The 27,128-nt window shown below is 47.3% G+C and overlaps 1 long non-coding RNA gene across 1 annotated transcript; it reads right to left on the bottom strand.

Annotated features, from left to right (window-relative positions):
* Window positions 1-16,762: 16,762 nt before the first annotated feature.
* Window positions 16,763-19,123, bottom strand: LOC142071795 (uncharacterized). The gene is made up of 3 exons (XR_012667988.1): window positions 18,799-19,123; window positions 18,597-18,694; window positions 16,763-18,467 (listed from the first exon to the last, which is right to left on the bottom strand). It is a non-coding gene; the product is annotated as an uncharacterized LOC142071795 (long non-coding RNA).
* Between the last annotated feature and the right edge of the window lie 8,005 nt (window positions 19,124-27,128).

The raw sequence follows: 27,128 nt of genomic DNA, 5'->3' as shown, positions 1-27,128 counted from the left end.
GTGGGGATTAAGCAGCCCCCATTACATATGTACCCTCTCTGAGGAGTCTGGGAGAGTGGATTCTTCTTGATGAGCCATCAACACATATCTGGCTGGTCTTAATGTAAATCTGTCTTGTCAGTGCAGTTGCTCCTTGGTTGCCACTGAAAGGCTAGCTATGGGCATTCCCCTCTTACCACATATTTCAGTAACAAACCTATAGCAAAACTTCATAACTTCACATGCAGTGATAGTTAAGGATACGAGTCTGTCAGGGAGGTTACAGATTCCGTGACTTTCTGGGACCTCCGGGCAGGGTTCCCTCTAATGTTTCCCATGCATGAGCAGAATGAATGTTATGTGCACCAATGTGGAGGCGATGTGTGACACATCACCTCCATATTCCAGAGCGGTAGCCATGTTAGTTTGTATCAGCGTAAAGAACAAGGACTCCTCGTTCTTTTCACCTCCATATTAGTGCACATAACAAAATTCATGTGGTGGGAGTGGGGCCGAAAGATTTGGAGTATGGGAGGGGGCTCAGGCAGAGGGTTGAGATGCCGGGGGAGGGGAGGGGGAGGGCTCAGGTGTGGAGCTGGGGCAGAGGGGCTCAGGGCTGGGGCAGAGGGTTGGGGTGTGTGCAGGGGGTGAGGGCTCTGGTTGGGGGTGTGGGCTCGGGGGGGGCGGGGATGAGGGGTTCAGGGTGCGGGAGGGGACTCAGGACTTAAGTAACTCAACCAGAGGTTCGGGGTCTATTACAGGAGTGGGTGGGCGAGGTTCTATGGCCTGCAATGTGTAAGTGGTCAGACTAGATGATCATGATGCTCCCTCCTGGCCTTAAAGTCTGTGAGACCACAGATCACCACAAGACGTTGAGCTTTTCCTTTCATCAATCCAGATCATGTATGATATTCTGGAAGCATGTTCAAATTTTGCTCTGGATACAAAAAAGTAACTTGAAGAAAGTCTTACGCCCCCATGGACAGTTACTAAGACAATTTATAGTCCTATTTATCCACGAATTTGCTTCTGTGGCTTAGGTTTGCTGGGTTCCACCTCCTCACTCACTCTGGAGGATGGTGACCAATCCGCCTCAAAGGCTCCAGCCTGCTCCTTCTCCAGTTTGAGTCCTTCTGATCAAAAAGGAATCTCTTAATCTACTCCACCCCCCTGTCCATAAGGTACATTCTTGTGGCATGCCCAGGGCTCTGAAAAACTCAGCTGTGTGTGCATCTGCTCTGTCTTGATAAGCCAGAGAAAGCAAACTGGCCAGCAAATGGGAATATAATTTGTTTTTCTGCAACACTGCTGATACTACAAAGTGAGAGATGGCAAAGAACTATGGGCCAGATTCAGCTGGAGTTGTGTTCATGTCAGGACTGCAGAATTTGGCCCAATGAGATTATTTACTCCAGTGTTTCTCCATCTTTGCAGGTTGGTGACCCCTTACTTGAAGTCAACATTTTTCATGATCCCTTTACATTTACTGGAAGAGTAACACTGTACCAATAATAATGATAAAACCATATCATTTATTATTGGGGTGCACGTTTGGAGAGGTTGACCGAGAACACTTAACCTAGAAAGGTAAGAGTGTGTGGGGAGTGGAGAAGCAGGATTTCCTTTGCATTAGACTGTAATAATATTTTTAACAACTCATGACCCCTTGATTATCTTTTGTGATCCCCGAGGGTTGTAATCCACTGAGTGAGAGACACGGATGTTGTTCATGCTCTACCTGCACAAGAGTTTTCTCTACAATCTATTCCAGGGGTAGTCCAGCCTACCTTTAAATGTCACATGCACTATAGGTCTCTCCTCTCAGGGCTTGTCTACACTACAGGTTATGCTGGTATAACTTATGTCGCTTAGCGGTGTGAACAAGCCACCCCCCGAACGATGTAAATTACACCAAGCTAAGCAATGGTGTGGACAGCACTATGTTAACAGGAGAGCTACTTCTGCTGACATTGCTACCGCCGCCCGTGGACGTGGTTTTATTATGTTGACAGGAGCGTTCTCTCCCGTCGGCATAGCGTGTCTTCACCAGATGCGCCACGGCGGTGCAACTGCCTCAGTGCAGCGCTTCTAGTGTAAACTAGCCCTTCTTCTCTTCCACAGATAAGTTCCCAAAAGGAAAGGTGATGCTTAGTTGCGGTGCCTACAACTGCTGATGTCCTGATACTAGCACAAAGCAAAAGGTGAGGAACCAGGTCCACTGAGTAAACAATTCTTCCTTTTCACAGCCCCACAATGAAAGCTGGAATGACAAAACCAAACCACCACTTCTAGCTCCTTTTCGGTGTTTGTTTCCAAAGTTCTTTCAGCAGCCAGAGATGAAAGGGAAGACAGGAATTAAAATGCAAAGGTTGGCAAGGACATCGTTGCTTAGAGCAAAATGCAAATCTGAGTGACGTGACAAAAGTTCTGGTATGAGACCAAAAAGCAAACAAAACCTGCAAATAAAGCGTAGCCTCGGAAAAATCCGAGAGATGTGCAATGCTGTGTTTTCTAGGACACTGGCAGCTGGTTTGCTGTGCAGCACTCCCATAAATGCAGTGCACACAACCCATTGAAATGCACTTAACAGGGAAATGAACCAAGCTAAACTAAAGCATAAGGCCGTTTATCTCCTGCGTCACCCAGCGTCAAGATCTCGAAATGGGCTGGAGTCTGAACCCATATTCATGCAGAGGAGTTTTTGAATCTCACTGATTATGCATTTAAAGGATGGATGGGACCTATAAAGCCCTAAATGGTCTGAGATCTACCTGATGGACCACCTCTCTCCTGGTCCCATGCTTCCACAGTTGTGGCCATCAGGGGAACTCAAGATAGATCCCGCTTTTTAATGAAGGAGAAGGAAGAGCTGGCAGGGAATTCTGTGTGTGAGCTCTGGGATTCTGAATCTTTCAGATTTGGACCTTTGGTCCAAAATAGCCTCAGTATGGTGACTTTCCAGAGACTCTGCGAAAGACAGCTGTTTGATATGATTTTTGGAGAGGACAGAAGGATGTGCTGCTTGGAATAGTGGAAGTGGGTTTGCCTGAATGACTGTGTGACACCAATGCTGCTGCATGAGACATAACGGGGATTGAACCGGGAAACTCCCTGGAACTTCAGGCAGTACAGGCTCATGCATGAGCTAAAAGACCTCTGTCTTTTAGTCAAGGCTGCAGTAGGCTCATCGTTCTGTAGGTGACCTAGCCACCTCCAGAGGGGATCAGAGCACCTCACTGGCATGGCTTATAATTGTTTTCATGCTGCTATTGTCATACTAATGGTGTGTTAGGGTCCTGTATAGACCTCTGTTTTATTACTATTTAAACTGAAGCACATTAATAAGTGCTCAGGCTGATTAAAGAATGCAGAACTGGGTTCCAAGATAAGCAGGGTTAGGCTGGGGAAGTGTTTGGATGGGAGACCTCCGGGGGTTGTAGAAGGTAGGGGCTAATGATTCAATAGTCCGCACTCTTACCGCCTGAGTTTTGAACTGATGGTCCAGCATGGTGATAGGGGGCACTGCACTGCACCGAAGATGAAATGTAAATCAGCTCCTGACCAAGGTTCCCCATAACTGCATATCGGCCTGGCCACACTCCTAGCAGACTCTGTGCACAGATAAGTGCTTGCTCTGCAGGGCGGGAGTCTGGCAACTGAGCTCTGGGGTTCTCGCTTCTCCCAGGCAGTTCTGGGGGTGCAGCCAGTTTGGAGTGGGAAAGCAACTCTAGAGCTCCCCTTCCTTGGCTGGATCTGGTGCTGCTGATCTGGAAGGCGGATGGGCTCCGGGGCACCCCCTTTCTCTGGCTGCTGAGATGAAAAGAGAAGGGATTCCAAGGCTCTTTTTTTCACTACATACTACGTCTTCTGGCTCTTATCCGCAAATGACTGCTTTACACTGATGACTCTCAAATCTCCTTCTCTGCTAGAGACCTGGCTCCCTCCCTCAAGTCCTACCTCTTGGAGATGTCTTTGAGGTCATTCAACTACCAACTTGAGTTCATCATGGCCCAGACCAAGCTTTTGATCCACTATCCAAAGCTTTCACCTCTCCCTCACCATGGGTATAACAATCATCCTCCCAGTCACTGAGGCCTGTCAGCTGGGTGTCATCTTTGACTTTGCCCTTTCTCTTGACGCACATCTAGGCTGTGTCTTCCACCATTACTACCTTTACCTCTAATAGTTCAAGGGCTCAGTATTTTCTGTCAGCCCAGATTGCCTTGGCTCTTGTTCAGGCCCTTATAACCTTGCACCTCAACTATTGTAGCCTGCTGCTTTCTGGCTTGGATACCAGCCATCTACTCTCTCAAGTCCACTCAAAATGCTGCTGCGAGGATCAGCTTCCTGGCTCGTCAATTTGAGCTCATCACCTCTTTTGATAGCCTTCCACTGGCTTCCCAAACATAAGCTCCTTGACTCTGCAGCGAGGCAATGACTCACCGGTGCAGGACCTCCTGCTGGTTGTCCGGGAACTAGCTCTTTCCAGTATATGGAGCACCCTCTGCAGGCCGGTGTCTCGCCTGCCACCAGCCCCCATGTCCCTCCCAGACCCCGGTGCCTCTTTATCTTGGGGTGCTGCCCCCTGGCAGTGCCCCATTGTCTCTGGGTTCTGCCTACTGCAGTAACCCACAGATTTGGGTCTCCCCTCCCAGGGGAACCCCTAACCCTCTATCCCCATCTTGGCTTAGTGGCTACTGACAGTCACCATCTTGCCCCCGTTCACTGGGGCAGACAGCAGGCTGTAATGGCCACTCATCACTGGCAAGGGGGGTTTGGACTAGCTGCCTCTGCCTAACCCCAGGCTGCACCTTTGCAACCCCAGTACCTGTTTAGGCCCTGCACAAGGCCCGCAGCCAGGGGGTTTACCAGGCTGGAGCTCCCCAGCTCCTCTTGTCTTCCCCTAGCCCTTTTCCACTTTGGGTACCTGGGCCTCAGGCAGCTTAACCCTCTCTACAGCTAACGAGAGATTCCTTCTAGTGCCTGGCTGACAGCCCTTTTATAGGGCCAGCTGTGACCTGATTGGGGCGTGGCCCCAGCTGTGGCTGCTTCCCCAATCAGCCTTACCCAGCCACAGCCCGCTCCAGGGCTGCTTTTAAGCCCTTCAGGGCCAGAGTGGGGTGATCACCCTGCTCCAGGGCCCTTTGCTATGGCACCCTTCCCTATCTGTCAGATCCACTAGCTTATCAAACCATCATCATTTATGGGATGGGGTCTGCAGGCCCCACACTGAACCAGGGCAGGGAAAAGAGCAATACTGGGCTCGGGAGGCCCTTTCCCTCAGCAGGTGCCGGGTATGTTCCCAGTGTAGGAGAAGTTGAAAAGGACACTGGTAGCCCAGGGAAAAGGGGGAATGAGCCGCATGTGGTACCAGGAAGCCAGGCTGATGCTGAGAGTGGTGCCAGGACTGGCAACAGCTTTGTGTAGGCTGCCTTAGCAGCAGGAATTTGGATAACCTCTGCCCCCCCCAGGGAGCTGAAAGCCCTCCAGCCAGGACAGGTTAGGCATTTTAGAACTCACTACTCAAAGAATTAAATTTAAGCATAATAGAGGAATAAAAATTATGGAATGCATAGACCAGTTAAAGAACTAAAATAACTGCACTTTGAAAGAATAAAATTATAGAGAATATATGTGGGTTGCAGGAAGTATCAAGAAGTAACAACAACACAAGTTTGTGTTGGGAGGTGAGTGTGACAGAGACAGTGAGTGTGTGTGTGTGAGAGAGAGAGGGACAGAGTGTGTGTGTGAGAGAGAGAGACACACAGAGACTGTGTGTATGTGAGAGAGAGAGACACACAGTGTGTGTCTGTGTGAGAGAGAGAGAGAGTGTTTGTGTGGCTAGCTGCTGGGGAAGTCTGTGAAAGACTGTGCGCTGCCTCTTTAAGGCACTCACCAGAAGCTCAGACCACCGCAGCTGCCAGCAGCTCTCCTGCTCCTGAGCCCTGTCCCCACTCCCCCACTGGGGTAGAGGGACATCAGCACTCCCCTTCCCTCCCCCTCTGCACAGCAAGTAGGAGGGTCCTGGGAGCAGCTGGCCAGGGGCTCCAAGGCAGAGGGCAGGAGCAACGGGGCTGCAGGGCAGCGAGGGCAAGGGGCACCTGAACCCCCCATCCCCTCTCCGCCCCCCGTGCACAGCTCTGCTAATCAAATGTGCGGCACTTGATTCACTCCTGGGCGGCCGCACGGCCACGCATCTTAGAGGGAGCACAGATCCTCACCAGGAGCTCTTGCACTGATTTCACTGACTGTGTGGGCCATTGACAGCCAGCTGGGAGCTGACAACCGGAGCTGTCATAAATATAAAGGGAAGGGTTAACCCCTTTAAAATCCCTCCAGGCCAGAGGAAAACTCCTCTCACCTGTAAAGGGTTAAGAAGCTAAAGGTAACCTCGCTGGCACCTGACCAAAATGACCAATGAGGAGACAAGATACTTTCAAAAGCTGGGAGGAGGGAGAGAAACAAAGGGTCTGTGTGTCTGTCTATATGCTGCTTTTGTCGGGGATAGACCAGGAATGGAGTCTTAAAACTTTTAGTTAGTAATTTAGCTAGGTATGTGTTAGATTATGATTTCTTTAAATGGCTGAGAAAAGAATTGTGCTGAATAGAATAACTATTTCTGTCTGTGTATCTTTTTTGTAACTTAAGGTTTTGCCTAGAGGGATTCTCTATGTTTTGAATCTAATTACCCTGTAAGGTATCTACCATCCTGATTTTACAGAGGGCATTTCTTTACTTCTATTTACTCCTATTTCTATTAAAAGTCGTCTTGTAAGAAAACTGAATGCTTTTTCATTGTTCTCAGATCCAAGGGTTTGGGTCTGTGGTCACCTATGCAAATTGGTGAGGCTTTTTATCCAACATTTCCCAAGAAAGGGGGGGTGCAAGTTGGGAGGATTGTTCATTGCTCTTAAGATCCAAGGGTCTGGGTCTGTAGTCACCTAGGCAAATTGGTGAGGCTTTTTACCAAACCTTTTCCAGGAAGTGGGGTGCAAGGTTTTGGGGAAGTATTTGGGGGGAAAGACATTTCCAAACAGCTCTTCCCCAGTAACCAGTATTTGTTTGGTGGTGGTAGCGGCCAATCCAAGGACAAAGGGTGGAATATTTTGTATCTTGGGGAAGTTTTGACCTAAGCTGGTAAAGATAAGCTTAGGAGGCTTTCATGCAGGTCCCCACATCTGTACCCTAGCGTTCAGAGTGGGGGAGGAACCTTGACAGGGGCAGTCAGCATTGTGTGTACACGGATATGCGTCAACCTACCTACATTGACCTAAGGGCTACGCCTCTCATGGAGGGGAATTTTATGAGGTTGGCGTAGTGGGTGACTGACTTTGGCAGAAGCAATGTGGTAGTGTAGATGTTTATAGCGTTAGGTCAGTGTAAGCGGACTTACATTGACCTAATTTGGTAGCATAGACCAGGCCTAAGACTGAGGAGAGCCTGCTAAGCCAGTCATCATGCCCCAAACTGAGGTGCTCCAGGTTGGTAGAAAGTGCGTTGTGGAACACATAGTTTGGGGTAGCTCAGTAACTGGGCCAGATACCCTAGGGCCCTGGATCAGGACCAGGTGGACTGGGTGGGCCCAGGTCCCCCTACCTTGCCTCCCCTGCCCTCCCCACCACCCCGATAGTGACTTAACCTCTATGGGAGCAATTGAAGCACATTGGGCAGGGGGCCACAGCTCAGGCCCCCGCTGGGACAACTAGGCCAGCAGAAACAGTATGGCCCTGACTTGATTACTAGGTCTGCTGGTCATCAGACCTTCCCACTTCACCCTCCCTCTCTTCTGGCAATGATGCCAAAGTTGGTTGCCCTCTTCTCTCCCCAGCATCTCTGGTCTTTCTTCTAGGCTGGCCCCCTTGCATGAAAAAAACGGCCCCCCTCTCACAAGTCATAAAGTTGCCCCCTTTATCCCCTTTTTAAATCCCTCCTTAAAATCTGCTTCTGCAGTGCTACCTACAGATCACTCCCATGTGGCTAGGCTAATGAGGAGCTGGGACTTCTGCTTTTCTGCTAAATCCTGCTTGTTTGATTGTTTCCTCCTCCTTCCGACCTCTCCTACCCCATCTGGCTGTCTTAGCCACCTGTTGCAGCCTGAGTAACATCAGACTGTGAGCTCTCTGAGACAAGGACTCTCTTCTTTTGTTCTTTGCCCAAACAGCCCCTACCGCAACAGGATCCTGGTATTTGATTGGACTTCCTAAGTGGGTGTTTAATAACAAATGCCCTTGCACTTACCACAACTGTCTGCTTCACTCTATTGGTTTGGTAAAATCCCAGCATGGGTTAGCAACATTCTCTCCACCTCAGGGCCACAGGATACAGCCTTCTTCCCTTTGCATCCTTCAGTCTTCACTCCATATCGGTGGTGGTGTTCACTATGTGCAGCCAGGGATGTGTGCTACTGCTAGAGCCCAGCAAACAGCTGTCACGTTGCACTTAATCCTCACACCACTCCCGTGTCATGGAGGTGGAATAATTCCCATTTTACAGAGTGGGAAACTGAGGCATGGGGTGATGAAATGGCTTACGCAAGCCTGAACTGTCAGAGCTGGAAGTAGGACAGAGGAGCGCCTGGCTCCCTCTGCTCAGACCGCTCTGTCAACAGAAACCTAGCCGACGAGGGAGCGATAAACAACCAGTTTCTGAAAGCAAAGGGGGTAAAAGCCAACAGCAGCTGCTTTCGATCTGTGGTAATGCCGGCTGCTATTGCAAAAAATGAAGGTTTCTGATCTTTACTGGTGCTCCCATCCCATTTTTGAGCAACATTTAACTGATTTATTTCTATCTGTATTCATAAAAATGTGTCTACCGCCCAGGCCTCTGGGCACATTTGCATCAGGGGAGCCATCAATCAGGCTCAGAAAATGGCAGCATCAAAGACAGTTGCTGGATTAACCTCCCCCAATGTGATACCACAATAAAGAGTAAAGACTCAAAACAGTCTCCCTAGCCAACAGACTGATGCAGCCAAGTTCCCTGTCATGTCCCAGACGTCTGTGGTTGAGTAAAACAGATGGGTCTTACACCAAGCCCTGAGGATCAGCAACTCTGGGCCCAAACAGACCAGCATGGGAGAAAATTTCAGCTTAATTAACCCTTTGTCAAGCAGGCCTGGCCCCTCAGCTGCTCTCATCTGTCAGCAATGCACATAAGAAGGGAGGAAGCCAGGACATGGACAATATAAAGCATTAAACACTCCCTGGTGGTTTGAGTTTCACAAATTCCTTGGGGAAAGCACTTGCCCTGATTCAAATGCAACTCTCTCTCCTCTCATTTCCACAACAAAGGCAGGCTTTGTATTCCAGAAACCCCAAAGTTGGGGTCATCTGTTGTGTATGAGGGAGCTGCACGTGGTAATGTAGAGTATGTCTACACTGCAATATACACCCACGATTCAAACTCAGGCTCAAGCTCAAGCTCAAACTCAGGCTCAAGCTCCCTTCCATCTACACACATCATGCTAACCCAGGACTCAGACCCAGTGTCCTAGGATTCCACATGAGTGGAGGGTCTGAGCCTGAGTCCAGCTGGGACCCAGGGTTCAAGCCCTATTGCTTTGCAGGGTAGACACAACCCCATTGATCTCATGTTCTGGGTGTCCACTACAAGCATTCTGCAATCCCCCAGGTTGACTTCCTTTGTCCTCTGGACAGTCACATTTGGTGGTCAGGTTTCCTCACACTACAACACGAACAAAGGGCTAGAGTGGCCATATGTTGAGAGGCATCTAGGAAGTCTTGGATATGGTTGGTTGGACTCAGGCCCCTCTAATGCAGTGTAGCTGCTGGACTCCCCAGGTTGGGACTCAGGGTTCAACAATTCCTAACCTGGGGTTGCAAATGAGTGTAGACACTCAAGCCTAGGTTAACACACCCATGATCTGCTAGCTCCAGTGCTACTAAACCTGGGCTTACATTGCAGTGTAGACAAACTTGGGGAATCTAAGCATGTTCATGGTTAAAGTGTTTAGGATCAGAGGTATCTTACATCCATTAAATGCATGACGGAGCTGGCTGATTTCCTCAGAAGAGGACTGAAGCTATCTCAGCAGTGTCTATATATGTTGAGCCTCCTAATTCATTCCACCTCTGATGACTAAAGGAGCTACTACTTATGCATGATATTACGAGCATGGATTAGATTGTTAAATATGTACAGTAGGTTAAAAGTGATCTGTAAAGAAACAAATGGGATGCTCACATCCCCGGTTTTTGTGCTGCTTTATGGTGTAGAAAGAAAGACAGTTTGTATTGAGGTTTTTTTCTCCCCTGCCTGTTTAGCCTTTAGAAATATCAGGAATATATATTATTTTATGCAGCATTGCTCCCTCTGCATGATGTCTAGATCTGATGTGGAATGTGAGCTTTCTCAGCCCCCAACTGAAGGGGGAACCAATGTTAAATTTTTAACAAAAATGTCTTTCTCCTAAGTGTTCTTCACTCTTTTGAGTTAAAGAGGAGCTAACGAAGACAAAGAGTTATAAATAGAATAAAAATGTACCTCTTGCCTTACTCAATCAGGTTTCATTTCCATGGTGTGTCTGGTGTCTCAATTGTACTAGCTCTGCAGTTGTCCATAGGAACTTCTGGGAAAAATAAGGCAGACAAGACCTGAATGTCTAAAGTAAAAAACACCCGAAAAAGTAAAAACAATTATAAACTTTTGGATCTTCTTTATAAATCATAAAGAAGATTACAACCTATTTTTCTGTGCATTTTCAGTGCATCTTTTTTTCTAATAGCTAAAGGGTTAACTACCTCACCTAATGACAGGTTTCAGAGTAACAGCCGTGTTAGTCTGTATTCGCAAAAAGAAAAGGAGTACTCGAAAGCTCATGCTCAAATAAATTGGTTAGTCTCTAAGGTGCCACAAGTCCTCCTTTTCTTTTTACCTCACCTAGCTGAAGCTTCTGCAAAGTTTCTATGTTCCTTCTGGCTAGAAGACCCTCGGAATGATAAATGATGAGACATTTTTGCAACTATTATTCCAGCCTGTTCCAGCTTTCAATTAATCAGTCAAGGGATAGCTTGAGAGCTGCTATTGAGCAGCGTGCTGACCTATTAGGTTGATGTTTTGTTCTTTGGAATCTCTTTCCTTTGTTTTTACAGAAGCTTAGCATTTGACAAAGGAAATCCAAGCAGGTACTCCAGAATTCTTCAGTACACAACAGGTTTTACAGATCAAGAAGAGAAACATAAGACCAAACGAATTGTGCAGAAAGATATTCAACGCTACCACTATGACTTTAGCATTCAAGTCCCGAGAGAAACCTACAAAGGAGACATGGGGGTTCAAATAAGATCCTGTAGTGGAATAATTTTATGGCACTCAAAGATAAATGGAAAGTTGTGGTTTCTATACAGTACTTAGAGTTGTTTGCTATGAAAAATCTACGGCTAGACCAAAACAACATGTATTCTGTTTATACACAGAAAATATTATTCAAGAACAGCTCACACATGTAGAAAGATTGTCCCTGAAATGTTGCCAAAGTCCTTTGCAGCTTCGTTTGCTTGCTGGCTTGAATGAGTGTCACTTGAACAAGATAAGACTCCTCCTTACACCGGTGGTATTATCTTCCCTACATGTGTTTTTTAACGTTCAGTACAGTATGTGAATAGGTTGACTTTGCAAGTATGTTAAGATCTCACCTACATGTCTCTGTGCTTCACCAGACTCCACTTTGGATTTAGAAAACAAATGAAAGCATGGTTTAGTCTTTAATGTGAGTCCTAGCCAAATCTTGTGGCGAGGAGGTTTGTCTAGTGCTTTCCACAAGTGCTCATCACTGCCCTAACTCTCGTCACATTGACGTCAATAGGAGTTTTAATGGGTGCAGAGTTAGACCAACGCTGACTATTCTTGAAAAGAGTATTGGATTGAGATCCAAGACTCCTGGGTTTCATTCCGAGCTCTAAACCTGTATGGCATGGAGGAGCATCTGTGCAATAGTTGACCCAAAATGAGGATAAAAATTCTCACCTGATTCTCTAGGGTGCTGAAAGACCATGTTTGCGACGCACGCTGAAACGGCTGGATTCAAACGCTACAGGAGTGCGAAGTGTTTAGATTGTTATTTACGGTCATGTTGTAGCCTTATTGGTCTCAGGATATAGGAGAGACAAGATGGTTGAGGTCATATCTGTGGTGGTGAAGGAGACCTGCTTCTGAGGATATGTCTACACTAGAGAGTTTACAGTGGCACCGCTGTAGCTGCACTGGTGTAAGATCTCTCGTGTAGCCACTCTTTGACAACAGGAGTGTGCTCTCCTGTCGGCATAATTAAATCACCCCCAAGGAGCAGCAGTAGCTATCTCCGGCAGGAGAAACTCTCCCGCCAACATAGCAACGTGCACTTTTGCTGGCATAACTTATGTCACTGCGGGGGTGTTTTCTTCAGTTCTTCTTCAGGTCTGGGAAAGGTACTCAGAGTGGGGCAGCTAAATACCAGGTGCAACAGATTGTTTAGCGTAAGGAGTTGGCACATATTGTGGGAAAGACAAAGGGGCCAGTTAACACTGCTGCAGTGATAGGGCAATAAACGGGGGTTAGTGGGTAATGGATTGTTTCATAAATCCAGTGATTTATGGGTAGATTGTGATTTGTGTGAACACTGAGAAATTGAAGAACAAACCAATCCCATTAAAATCAAGTGGTGAAATATGCAGCCTGTTGCAATATACTAACAATTGTGGGCTTGATTCAACCCAGCTGGCACAGGAAGGTAAACCTAGGGCAGCTAATCCCATTAGACGGGTTCCGCGCTGGGAAGAGCAGGCTTTGTTTGCAGGTCTGTTTTCCCAGGGATGAAAGGAAGCTTTAAGTTGTGGATAGTGCGCCACGAGGAACACACTGATGGATGCTGCTGCGGAGGGGATATGCTGAGTCAGCTCATTCTGCTGAGCACCTTAATTGTGTAGCACGGGCTGTCTGTGGGGCCCACAATAGAGAAGGAAAGAGGCTGCAGACCCTCTGTTCCATCAGAGCCCTTCACCATCCAAATTTTCCCCAGTCAGTCAGCTGAATCTAGACTCGCATTGTTCTGTCAAGCACCTCAATTGTGCCTACCATGGGGCAGGAGATCAAACAGATCTAATCACATTAATGGGAAAGAATAGAGGGTAACCCTTTCACTCGGGACTAAGATAGGACTCTCTCTCTTTTCATTGTCGGCCAGGGTACGTTCTGCCCACCTGAATCTTTTCCCAATGGCATCTCTACATCAAAGCATTAATAAATCCTGTCTATCATTAGTTGTTGATAATGCCTAAACACAGAAGGGCTGGAAGGGACCTCAAGAGGTCATCGAGTCAATCTCCCCATGCTGAGGCAGGATGAAGTATATCTAGATCATCCCTGACGTGTTTGTCTAACCTGTTCTTAAAAACCTCCAGTGACCTCCCGAGGTCACCTGTTCCAGTGCTTAACAATCCTCATGGTCAGTTTGCCCTAATATCTAACCTAAATCTCCATTGCTTCAAATTGAGCCGATTCCTTCTTGTCTTACCCTCAGTGGACATGGAGAACAATCAATCACTGTCCTTTTTATAGCAACCTTTGATATAGTTGAAGACTGTTTCCATGTCACCCATCAGCCATCTCTTCTCTAGACTAAACACGCCCAATTCTTTCAACCTTTCCTCACAGGTCAAGTTTTCTCAACCTCTTATCATTCTTGTTGCTTTCCTCTGGACTCCCTCTAATTTCTTCACAGTTTTCTTAAAGTGTGGTGCCCAAAACTGGACACGGTGCTCCTGGTGAGGCTTCAGCTATGTTGAGTAAAGCAGGACAATTACCTCTTCTGTACCTACCTTATAACACTCCTGTTAATACATCCCAGGACATTTGCCTTGTCCCCAATACCATCGCACTATTGACTCATATTCCACACTGTTTTATTCATCCTGCTAGAAATTGCACCAACAGTCCAACTCAGGGGCACCGGAACAGAGGTGTGGGGGCCAGGGGACCATGGCCCCATCATTTTAAAAGTGGGAGGGGCTATGCCCTCCCACTTTTTTCCCGCCTTAAGGGCAAGCGATGGGGGAGAAGGAGCAGAGAGGAGGGAGTGGCAGGTGGGGCCTTGGGGGAAGAGGTGAAGCAGAGGGGAAACTTGTGGCAGAGCAGGAAAGGACCGGGTTGGGGCCACAGAGAAGGGGCAGAGCATGGGCAGAGCCTGGGGGAGGGGCAGAGCAGGGGCAGGGCCAGGGCCACAGGCCGGGTGCCGGTCCCGTTGTCCCCCCACCCCCTCGCTTCGAGGGAGCTTCCAGTGCTTCTGGTCCAACTGTATTTAGATGTTGCTAGATAACCAAAGCCTGGGCTGGCCTGGGCTCTAGGGACAGCAGAGCGTGCTGTCATGCAAAGGGTCTGAGTCACAGCCAGCTACCTTGACTTGCTCCCATGACCGGCGGGCACTGGGCACATAGAGGTAGCCGCACACTTGGCCCCAAGGGAAGGGAGTGCTCTGTGTCATTCTCAAGTGACCTACTGATGGCTGAGGCTCAGGGGGATGCTATTAAGCAGCTCCAAATGCAGCCCACGCCAAGCTCTCCTTATCTGGACAATCACTGCAGTGAAAAGCATTCAGAAGTAGTAATGAAGAAAAGGGGTGGGAGAGAGAAAGAATCCCTGAAGTGCCACCCAACAACTGTTCAGAATCAAGGGATTCAGCCAGAACAGGGGAGGAAAGGAGAATAGAAGGTGAGGATGCTGATCAAACAGTGCAAGGCCTTGTTCTCTACTCATTAACACTGACATGCATTAGGCCTCATACAGTTGAAGCCAATGGAATTACACAGATATACAACCTGTGTGACCAAGTCCACAGGCCCAGTTTGTTGTGTGAGTCTCAATGGCTGCAGAGTCTCGGCTGCAGTGACGAACCGAGATGCCGGAAAGGTGGTTCCTTACCATCAGAGCCAGGGTCTCTTGGGTACAGTCTAATTCCACTTGCTCTTTTCTTCAGGCCAGGGGAAGCGACATGTGTTTGGTGACAAATCACATACACCTGCAGCTGCAAACATTTGACAGTTCTGACAATTTGCAGTATCACTGGAACTACTTGATTTCTCAGGATGCCAAGCAACAGCTGCGCCCTGCAAATGAATGAGAAGAAGCTGAATAGCGGGCGACCTTGGCAACCCTGGCTGTTCAGCGTCTCCTAATGTCACCACTAATGTATTAGCAAATCAAAGGTAAATGCACTTGTGAGACGGCAAATGCTATTTATTAAGACGTGTGCCTTGTAACTCTCTTTATTAGGTTTCTATTCCCTGCCGTCGTCAAGGCTGCAGCGGCTTCTCAGAGTCCTGCTGTGTTACATCAAAGAGGTGGCGGACACGTCCGGGAAGCACAGCACCGTAGCTGAACAGAGAATGCAGCGTTATGGCCCTGGGGCTTGCAGTGATTGGGGGTAAGGTTGTATCAGCAGCCCTTTCATCGCCGTTTGTTATAACGCTGCATTTCTCAAGCCCCATTGATATACTGCCTGGATAGGTGACTCATGGGAGGGACACAAAGGGGGGCACCAGCTCAAGAGGGAGCATGTGACCTCCCCATGTGACCCCGCATGTGACTCCTCCCCCCAGCCTGGGGCCCCTGCACTCTCCCTGTCCCCTCCCCATCCCACGTTATCTGTCCTCCCGCTGCGCCTGATACTGATTTCAGGCAAAAGGAGCAGAACGCGGGGCTGCCGCTCCCAGGAGCCAGCGCCCCGAGCCGGCAGCTCCTCTGGTGCGGCTTGTACCGCCCCCCAGCCCCACCCCCAACCCTGTCCTCCGGCGCAGCTGTACCACCCCTGGCCCCGTCCCCAGCCCTCTCCTCCGGCCAGTGCTTCTATGTCGTGATGCCAACTTTTCCCAACCTAGCACAAAAATTTCCCAAATCTGGTGAAAAATTCCCAGATAGTTTTTTTATTTCAAAATCTCAAAGGAATGTAATATGTGTGTTTTTAATAATTATATAATATATATTATATCCAAATTATTCTTATTTGTTTGAGATATTTCACATTTATTATAATTTTTATACGTATAGACATGTTTTTCAATTTTAAACTTACGTTACTTATACAGTAAATATAATATTTAATACATGAGGATTAGGACTGCAATTATAAAAAACAATGTATTTTACACAGATTTCACTATTGTAAAAACAAAAGTATTAATAAGTACAGCATGTGCCCTGCAGTGTATTGTACATCAAAGTTACTTTGAAAAAAATAAAAAGTAAACATATGATTATAAAATAAGATAAAAAAGCAAACAGAACAAATAACACTCTTTTATATAATTTTCCTTATTATTATAAGCTCTGAGTTTTATCCATTTTCTGACTCATGGTCTGAGTCGTCCTTAGGAACATCATTAATATTTTTACTAGTTTTATCACTGTCATTTTTACTGTACATATTTTTACAATGTAAATGCAAGTGCTTAATAGTAATTACAAAATTAGAACATTTCTCTTGCTTTGCTTTCAAAGCTGACCTTATAACTACACTAGAATTGAGCCTTTTGGTTGTCATACAGTTTCTTTTTTTGGTTTTTATGTCAGTTACCATGGAAAAAATTCTTTCACATGATGCATTTGAATGCGGTAATGTGAAAACCTTTTAGGCCAGTTTAGATATATTTACAAACATGAATTGACCTGAATAATCTTTGATTTGTGAAATCTCTTGCCACATTTCATCAATTGGTTTGATTTTTAAAATTGCAATTTGATTTAATTCAATAGATAATGGCAGGGCTCTGGGTTCACTCTGAGCAGCGTTGAAATCAACCTTAAATATGGCAAAGTTTAGCGATATTTTTTTCTCTTTGGCAACACTAACATTAAGGTATATTGCAGGATTTACAAATTGAACTTCTGTGAAAACAACAGAATCAAGTGGCAGTCTGTGCTGCATTTCTTGACAGCAAGTGATGTAATAGTGTAGGATATTCTTTCTGAGATTCAAAGCTAAGTTTGGATCAATAGATTTTTAAGTAGTTTTCGCATTCTGGGCCAGTGTAAATGTCTTCAATTTTTAAAAAATTTGAGGGATGTGCTCCATTAATTTTTAATAGTTCTTCATTCAGTAAATTTGGCTTTAAGTAATTTGCTGCTATAAGCTTAAAAAGTTTCACAGATTCTGGTTTGATGCCATGAATCAGCGGTCTTGCGCTTTGGAAAAGAGCATTGAATTTGTTCATATAATCCAAAGCATATTTCAAAAAGAACAAATAAACTCTACGTTCTGGATTGCGCATTACATCATAAATATATTTTGCTTTAGGGCTTTTGCAATCAATACATTTAAGTTGAATATAGTTAAACAGGGCATCCCATAAGATCAAAACTCTATTAACACATGGGTGTAAAGCTAACCATCTGGTTAAACTTGGTTTTAACTTTCCTAATTTTGATCTTTAGAAAATATTCCACCATCTCCTGAATTTCTTCTTTCTTTTTACACTATGTGCAGGATAGTTAGTCAGATCTGATATAAATTGCTTCACAAAATTAGGTAAAGCACTTGCGCAGAACTAGAGATCAGAGCTGATGTGTGGCAAACGCACCTGACTAAAACTACGTGCGGGACATCTTCTCTCAGTTTAGAGAAAAATGAGTTCTTTGGCCTGATCATTACACTGGGTCCATCACAGGCTATACCTAAAATATTATTCAAAGGCATATTTTTCTCCCTCATAGACTCTTTAAAAGTCATGTAAATCCCCCCTGTAGTGCAATTTTTGGCATCAAATAATTCTAACAGGTAATTTTGTGAGGTAATTTTGTCATTGGATCAATTAACATACTGCACAACAACTGCGAGATATTTATTCCCTGAAGTAGATTCATCCACAAATACACTAAATTCATTAACTTTCCATTTTTCCACAAGTTTCGCAGTCTCAGTTTGCGCCAAAACATTGCTAATTATAGCAGTACATTTATCTTTAATGTTACAGCCGCAGCAATTTTGGAATCAGGGAAACATTTTGTAACTACTTCAATCAAGCGTTCTGCAGATTGAATACTGACATTGTGTTCAGCAAAGTAACAGGCCATTCTAATCTCTGCATTTGTAACTTGCTCTTCAAATTTTTGTGCTTTTTTAATTTCACAATCTTGTTTATTAAACATGTCATCAATTTTCTTTGTATTATATACTGTCTCAACCTTTTGTTTATGTTTTTTACCATTAACGTGCTTATCTAACTCACTAGTACCTGCCTGGATTTTTACATCACAACATTTGCAATCAGCTAAAAAATGATTGTTTTCTACTTTCTGCAGCCAATCTTCGTATTTACCTTCTTGAAGCCACAAGTCTTGAAAGGCTTTTTTGAAAGTAGATGGCTTCTCTTTCGGTGGAAGTTCACCCCGAGTCTTCAATACTCTGTCGGGGGTGCTATCCTGTTGTTTTCGTTTCAATATGGACAGATCTTTGTCTACTCCTGCAGTCCTCTTCCTCTTCTCACCAGCCTTACCGGTCTCTTTATTCATTTTTTACGTTAGATAAAAAATGGAAAAAAATCTCTGAAATAATGGAATGTGATAGCTAGTATAATGTATATTTCAATTTATATTTAAATCAAAGAAGGGAACATATTATATATTATTACCTAACACAGTAGGCGAAGATATTTAATATTTGCCTGGAAGAAGGTGCTGTTGCAAATTTATGAACCGCCGAACGCTCTGGTCCACATTCTCTGCGAAACTGCAAGCACAAAATACAAAATTTTAGAGATTTAATGACAGATCAAGAATCTAATCATAATCAGTAAGTATTGCAATATATTTAATTATTGGAAGAAACCTTACCTAGAAGATAAATTTGATAACCATCCCCTCATTACCCACCAGCCAGCTGTTGCTGAGGTTGGTTTGTTGTGAGTGCAAGTGTGCGCACTTGTCACTTCACTTGTGCCGTCATGATAGAGTATGTTGAAGCACCACCAATAGGAGAGCAGCACAGCCCGATTATGAAAATCACATGACAAATATTCACCAATCGAACTGAACGCATTTTGAGGGAAATTTAGAAGAAGCGCAAATAATTTACTTATTACTTTTTATGAAAACTTCCCAGGATTTTTGAGATTTGGAAAGTCTTTTACTTTTTATGAAATTTTCCCAGGATTATTTAGGTTTTCAATGAAAATTCCCAATTTCCCAAGTTGAAACATTTTACTCAAAAATGCCCAGGTTTTGGGAAATTTCCCAGGATATAGAAGCTCCAGCGCGGCTGTACCGCCCCCGGCCCCGCCCCCAGCCCTGTCCTCCAATGCGGCTGTACCGCCCCCGGCTGTATCCTCCAACGCGGCTGTACTGCCCCCGGCTGTATCCTCCAAGGCGGCTGTACCGCCCCCGGCCCCGCCCCCGGCCCTGTCCCCTGACACGGCTGTACCACCCCCGGCCCTGTCCTCCGACTCGGCTGTACCACCCCCAGGCCTGTCCCCTGGTGCGGCTGTACCGCCCCCGGCCCTGTCCTCCGACGCGGCTGTACCGCCCCCGGCCCTGTCCTCCGACTCGGCTGTACCACCCCCAGGCCTGTCCCCTGGTGCGGCTGTACCACCCCCGGCCCTGTCCTCCAACGCGGCTGTACCGCCCCCAGCTCCGTCCTCCGACGTGGCTGTACCGCCCCCGCCCCACCCCCAGCCCTGTTCTCTGATGCGACTGTACCGCCCCCAGCCCTGTCCTCCGACATGGCTGTACCACCCCCCGGCCCTGTCCCCCGACGCGGTTGTACTGCCCCCGGCCCTGTCCCCCGACGCGGCTGTACCACCCCCGGCCCTGTCCTCCAACGCAGCCGTATCACCCCCAGGCCTGTCCCCTGGTGCGGCTGTACCACCCCCGGCCCTGTCCTCCGACGCGGCTGTACAGACCCCAGGGAGGAGATGCAGCTGCGTGGAAGGGCTGGGGGTGGGGCTGGAGGTACAGGCACCAACTTTTGTAGGCGCCGGTGGGAGCTCGCGCCCCAACTCTGCCCCTCCCTGCCCCTACTGGATCCCGCCCCAAATCCCTGCCCCAGCCCCGCCTCCTCCCCCAAGCGCACCACGTTCCCCCTCCTCCCAGGCTTGCCGCGCGAACCAGCAGGGAGGGAGGAGAAGCAGGACGCGGCGGCGTGCTCAGGAGCCCCCATGGAGTCGGCGCCTGTGGCTGGAGGCCGTTCAGCCGCACCTTAGGAGCTGCCAGTGTGGGGCCCCCCAGCAGCCCCATGTTCTGTCCTTTCGCCACTGTGGTTCCCTGCTGAATGTGCCCACCCGATCCCCCCAGGCATCGGGGGAGGGACGTGTGGCTCTTCTTGCCCCTCCCGGGTATCACCTTTCTTTTCAGATGGTGTAAAGGCGTGTCCGGGCCTGGAGTGTGGCATGCAAGGTCCTGCCTGCCTGCCTAGCAGCAGAGATGTGTGAAGCCATTTGCTTTTAGCGGACAAAATTGGTACCAGCAAACGTGGCTGTGCCTGGTGCTTCTTTCCAAGACACAGGCTGCTATTTGCCGTGTGCTGGAGACAAGGGGCGGGGGGCTGTGTCTGTCTGTCTGTCTTTGTTCTCTTTATTCAGCCCTTGTTTCACATTCTTCATTTTCCTCCATGCACCCTGGTCCTGTCACAGTCTCTTCTGCCTCGTTTGTTGACGCTGCCATGTAGCAATATGGGGTCAGAGCACCACTTTCTGCATTAGACCTTGTGGGAGGAGGCAGAAGGGGAGGACAAACTCTCAGAGGGTCCCTGGCAGAGTTTCCACCACATTGTTCCATTAGAGGGCTGGGTTTGCCCTGCCCCTTCTCCTTCGCCCCTTTGCCAACAGCCCATGGAAGTGGCTTTAGTCCAGTGCGCAATCATGCAGATCCTCTGGGCTTCCGAAGAGGCAAGGCCTGTCCTTGCAGAAAACCTGTGTCTCCCTTGGCGCGTGAGAGCCTTGGCACCTCACCCCTTTGCTCACTGCCAGTTTGTCTCCAAAGAAGCCATGCTGTCCCAGCCTGTCTATGGCTAAGTGTACCTCCTAGCCAGCCCTCCACATGGTCCCAGCAAGGCAATGAGGATGGAGCTATGGAGGCAGTTGTCCCAAAATTCTGAGAGTGTGGGTAAGATCCGAGGGCAGATCTCAGGGAGATGATCTGATCCGTAGTTAAAAAGAGTCTTCTCTGATTTTGTCAGACTCCTGGGGTTTTGTTTTGTTTTTTAAAGTCCTATTTTAAAATGACGTTTTTCAGTCATTAACATTCACCTGTTGACTTTGGCACATTTGTGAATCGGGAAATAAGCTGTTCTGCATGCTTACAATTAATGACTATTTGTAGATTCATAGGTTCATGGAGCATAAGGCCAGAAGAGACCATCAGATCATCTAATCTGATCTCCTGTATATCACAGGCCATTAAATCCATCCAGTTACCCCTGTCCTGGGCCTAACAATTTGTGTTTGGCTAAAGCGTGTCTTCCAAAGAAGCAGCCAGAGAATCCACCACTCCTCTTGACAGTTTTTTCCTAGAGTTAATCACCCTCACTGTTAAATATTTGACTGATTTCTAATTTCAGTTGATCTGGCTTCAGTTCCCAGTTATTGGTTCTTGTTCTGCCTTTCTCTGATCAATTAAAGACCCCTGTAGTGCCCAGTGTCTTCTCCCAGTGAAAGTACTTATATGCTGTAATCAAATTACCCCTCAGTCTTCTGATTGATAAATTACACAGATTGAGCTGTTTCAGAGGAACAGCCGTGTTAGTCTGTATTCGCAAAAAGAAAAGGAGTACTTGTGGCACAGATTGAGCTCTAAATCTCTTTCTGTAAGGCATTTTTTTCAGCCCTCAAATAACGTTTGTGGCTCTTTTCTGCACCCTCTCCAATTTTCCAACATCTTTTTTTAAAATGTGGACACCAGTACTGGACGCAGTATTCCAGTATCGGTCTCACCACTACTGTATATGGGGGTAAAATCAGCTCCTACCGCTAATCACCTGTTTCTACATCCAAGGATCACATTTAACCCTTTTGGCCACAGAATTGCCCCAGGAGCTCAGGCTGAGTTGCTTGTCCACTATGAAACCTAAATCTTTTCAGAGTCTCTGCTTTCCCGGCTACCGTCCCCCATTCTGTAGGGATGACCTGTCCTGCATTATTTACTACTCTGACAATCTTTGAGTCCACCACAAATTTTATCAGCAGTGACTTTATAGTCATTTCCAGATTGTGAATGAAAACTTTGAATAGCATCAGACCTAGTAATGACCCTCTTAGTGCCCCGTGAGAAACACCTCGATTCAATGATGTTTCCCCCAAGACAACTACTTTTTGAGATTTGTCAATTCTTAATCCTGCTTTTCCGCTGCAGATGGCCACTGCAAAATGCTGTCCTGTGACGATGTTACAAACGAAGACGCGGTGTACGCTGGAAGGCATGGGATGGCTTCATCACACTTGTGCTTATCTCTTAAATTGTTTGTTTTACTTAAATGAGGACTTCTTGATACCATCCATTTAAGTGCTTAGATGGGGGACCAGCACTGAAGTAAGTGATTTTAAATACTTGGGAGGTAAAGAGAAATAACAGGTTCTCTTTCTTTCCAGTCTGTATAAGGAATATCTTCATCAGTCTGTTGTGAGTGGTGGGTGTGAAAAGCTATGTCTTACTGCAGGTTGAGCCTGACCCATGTCTCATTGGAGTCAGGGGGAAAGCCTGCCGTTGACTTCAGTTGTTGGACTCTAAATTCTGAAAGTGGGTTAGGTCTGTGGTTGTTCCTATTGCTGACAGGAGATAACTCCACAGTGTAGGTGTCGGTCTCGTGAACATTCTGCGTGCTGCACTTCATGAGCCATTCAGTGACGGTGTCTTTGTTCCAGTGGAGCGTAGCTATCAAGGGAGGTCATGGTCACAGAGAAAGTATCACCCATGTAGGGCTTTGACTATCAGATTGGAGACCTGGAGCTCTCTATGTAGGATGTAAAGGAGATTAAAAGCTGTGTGTTGACTGTTGGGCCTTCAGCCCATGGCATCTCACCAGCTCTCCCAATGACTTAATAATATAGAAGAGAATTGAGCCTTGTGGGACACCACAGGTAAGGGCTTTGCAGATGGAGCAATTGCCCCGAATGCCCTTGTGGGTTCAGTCTCAGAGAAAGGACCTGATCCATTTCAGGGTGTTCCTGGTCACCCTGGCCCCACCTTGGAGGCTGGGGAGAAGTATTTGATGAGCAGCAGTATCAAATGCCATGGACAGACCCATCAGGCCTTATCTACGGCAGGCGAGGTCATCAGAGCACCAACCACATCTTGGCACTATGCTCTGACTGAGAAGGATCCAGGACACCACCAGCAGACAGGTAGCCCTGTTCTTGCTAGTCTCTTGACTACCTTGCTTAGAAGATGATTTGGTCCCCTTCAAATAGCTAGGCTAGATGAAAGGCGCAGATTGGCCATTAATCCACTGAACAGTTGCAGCTCAGGCAGGGGAAGCAGAGGGGTCTCTCTACCCCCTCACTGACCCCTGCAGAGTGGCTAATGGCAGTAGCCCCATGCAGCCTCTGTGCTCAGGTGAGCATTAGAGTCATGGCTTTCCTTTGCACCTGCACAGGTGTGCAAAGGGGAGAATGGACAGGGGCTGCCCACTTGCACTGCCCCCTTTGTGTGTTAGCCCACAGGCTGGGCACAGTCATTCCCAATGTGATTTCCTTAAAGCAGGAGATGTACCAATCGCTTTAACTGGCTAACTTTATTTTCACACCAGGAGGGGGAGAGGGGAAAAACAAACCAAAACAAAAAACCCTGAATCTGCATTAACTTGCTTGATGCTTAATCAAATACTCAATTAGCTCTAAATTGGAATCCTCAATGTCCTACTCCCAGGGGCTTCCAGAGTCCCTCCCCCCCACCCCATCCCCCTGCTACTTCTTCCACTCTTATGTCCCAGGGATTATAATAGATATAGGTGGGAGGGATGGACATTTGGATCCAATCCTGCAAAGGGGTCTGCTACATGGGCCCTATGTCTGTGCCCACTTGGAATCAGGCTCTGCACAGGGGTTTGTTCAGGTGGATCCCTTTGCAGGTTCAGCATTGCTGAGGAGGGAGTTTGGTGATCCTGTGGGTGGGCTGGCAGAGGACCATCAATCTCCCTTCATATGGGCTGTCTGCTCTCATCCTGAAGAAGCACCCGTCCTTAAAATGGTAGAAGCACAGGGGAGAAACTTTCGCAAGGAGATTTATTGAAAACTGTCTTCTGACGAGGCTCTCTGTTAAAGACTGCGTAGGTCAGTTACAACTAATCAATGTCACTGACATTTCTGCTTTATTAAACTGCCTTGCATAAGAAATTCTTTATCTCCGATTCTTTCTCTGCAGTGCGTATTCCCCCTTTAAACTGCAATTAAATCAACCCACAAACCCAAGGGAGCAGAATATCCAAGTGCATTAGAGTAACATTAACAACGAGGCTGCATCTCCGCCACACACCACTTCTGGCTGCGTGCAGCCATACGCCGCAGTGAAAAGCGCACTGCGTCCACGCTGCGACGTGCTGCTACGTGGGTCGGCGACAGGCTCTGGCAGAGGGGAGGCAATGGGGAAAGGCACCAGCTGCTCCCTGCTCCCAGAGCCTTTCACTGCAGTGAGGAAAGGCTGAGTCTTTCCCCGCTGCCTGAGCGTTTCCCTGCAGAAGGAAGGGCGACAGCACCAGGAGGACATCACACTGGTAAAAAGAGCAGGGAGACCCATCTTGGGCTAGTAGAAATTATACAGTCAGTGTACTCTAGAAACATACCTGTCCCCATCAGGCGTGTCTTTACTGGCTTAATCTGTGCCTCTGTGTCCACACTGCTCTTTATACCCATGCTAGGGGCACTATGCATACCTGTAGGCTAAAATCCTGCCATGTGGATGCACCCCTAGAGATAAAAAAACAAGCCAATCATTCTGAGATTGGGTAGCTTCGTGCTTTTGTTTCAGCCCTGAAATTGTTCATTACAGGACAAGTGATCCTCTGTCAAGGTGGCCACAGAACAATAGATGATCTTACAGTTCCTTAGTTACAACTCAAGGCTTGCAGTTCTTCAGAGGCTGCTGCGTGGGAGGGAAGCCATAGACGACACTGTGAGTCATGCTGCGAACATGTTCTCTTGTTCTCAGGAAGTGATCTTTGCCCAGCAGGAAGGAAGCTGAAGCCCACGAATGCCATCAAGTAGGTATATGAAGAAGTGCAGGAAAGACACTAAAACAACAAGGAGTCTGGTGGCACCTTAAAGACTAACAGATTTATTTGGGCATAAGCTTTCATGGGTAAAAAACCCACTTCTTCAGATGCACGGAGTGAAAATTACAGATGCAGGAATTATTATACTGAGACATGAAGAGAAGGGAGTTACCTCACAAGTGGAGAACCAGTGTTGACAGGGCCAATTCAATCAGGGTGGATGTAGTCCACTCCAATAATTGGTGAGATGTCAATTCCAGGAGAGGCAAAGTTGCTTTTGTAGTGAGCTAGCCACTCCCAGTCCCTATTCAAGCCCAAATTAATGGTGTTAAATTTGCAAATGGATTTTAGTTCTGCAGTTTCTCTTTGAAGTCTGTTTCTGAAGTTTTTTTGTTCAAGGATGGCTACTTTTAAATCTGTTATAGAATGTCCAGGAAGATTGAAGTGTTCTCCTACTGACTTTTGTATGTTACCATTTCTGATGTCCGATTTGTGTGGCAGCAAAGGCTGGGGTCCTGATTTTTAAACTTCCCTACATATTGGAACTGAATCGGAGGTTATGCCTGACTCTTTCCAGGAGTTAGACTGGGGCTAGTTTGGAGTAAATATAATCTGGAGTAATACAAGGGGTGATGTGTAAAGTGGAATGAGTAAGTTTCCTTTACACTTGGTTAGACTCCTTTAGATCTTCTTATACCCAACTGCTGTTGTGTAGGGAAGTCAGACTATTTCTTCCGTGTCCCCGCTCCATCACCTGCATCCAGCGGGGAACAAGGGAATAGGGCACAGGCTGGTGATTTCAGCAGAACTCTCCCCTCACTGTACCGTGCTGTCATTACCTCTAAACCCCATCAGGAGGGAGGAAGGAGTCTGAGTTTGTGCCTGGCATCGGAGGGTAGGTGATGTGGCCTTGGGCTAGAATTCCTTCTCCTGCTCTGCTGGGATCTAAACCTGTAGCTACTGAGCCCCAAACCCTGCTACGTGGACTGGAATTTGCCCCATGGTGAATAAAGCAACCCGTTTGCTAAGTTCTTGCCACTTGTCTGCTCCGGCAGCTCTGCCCCCCCCAGCAAACCTGGGAAGGCTTATTAAAGAGAGAGAAAGTAATGAGGAAATTGATCAGTCTGAACAATTCGAGGTGTCATCTTGCCCTTCAGCTGAGACAAAAGGGAAAATGTTAAGCTGAAAATTGATCACAAGGAAGAGCGATCCTTAAATATTGGTTGCAGCCAATCTTGACCTCTCAACCTTTGGCTCGTTTAACGTACCACGCCTCCACTGATCTCCCTTACGTTGGTGTAAACCCAGAGTAACACCAGTGATGTCAAAGGAGTAGCTTCAGATTTACACCGTTGTAACCAGGAGCAGAATTCTGGTCCAAAAAGCAGATTGCTCAAATTAAGCCCAGGTCAGCAGGGACTGAAAGTTACCATCATCGGATGAGGCAGCCAGCTCTGGTCAGTTGTCAGGCTCAGCTGGGAAGGGAGCAGGTGATGATTATAAAGACCAGCAAGTGGCTCAGGTGAGGGGGGAACTGCAGGAAGGGACAGTCTCCTGCAGTAATCCCTGTTATAGTCAGCCTCAGCAGGGACCGTGATAGACGCAGAGGGAGCTCAAAGAAACACAAAAAGGACAGGAGTACTTGTGGCACCTTAGCGACGAACAAACTTTATTGTTCTGGCAGCAAAACGGAAACTAACACCAAAGTGAGGGGTTGCACTGGGGAGAGGGGAGTGCTCCACCATTCCAGGGACAGAACATCACAGTCCCTGCCACAGGCGTCCGCTTCCTCCTTGCCCCCAGCGGTGCGCAACCCCCCCTCAGCCCCAAGCCCCACCCTCACTCCACCCCTTCCCCCAAGTCCCCACCCCTGCTCCAGGCCCCGTCCCGCCTCTTCCAGCTCCGTCCTGTCCCCTCCCCCGAGTGCACCCCGTCCCCGCTCCTCCCCCACACCCCTCCAGTGGAG

This window comes from Caretta caretta, chromosome 4, assembly GCF_965140235.1.
Source record: "Caretta caretta isolate rCarCar2 chromosome 4, rCarCar1.hap1, whole genome shotgun sequence".
Classification (NCBI taxonomy): domain Eukaryota; kingdom Metazoa; phylum Chordata; order Testudines; family Cheloniidae; genus Caretta; species Caretta caretta.
The sequence above is the reverse complement of the archived record's forward strand: the minus strand, read 5'-3'. Positions and strand labels throughout refer to the sequence as shown.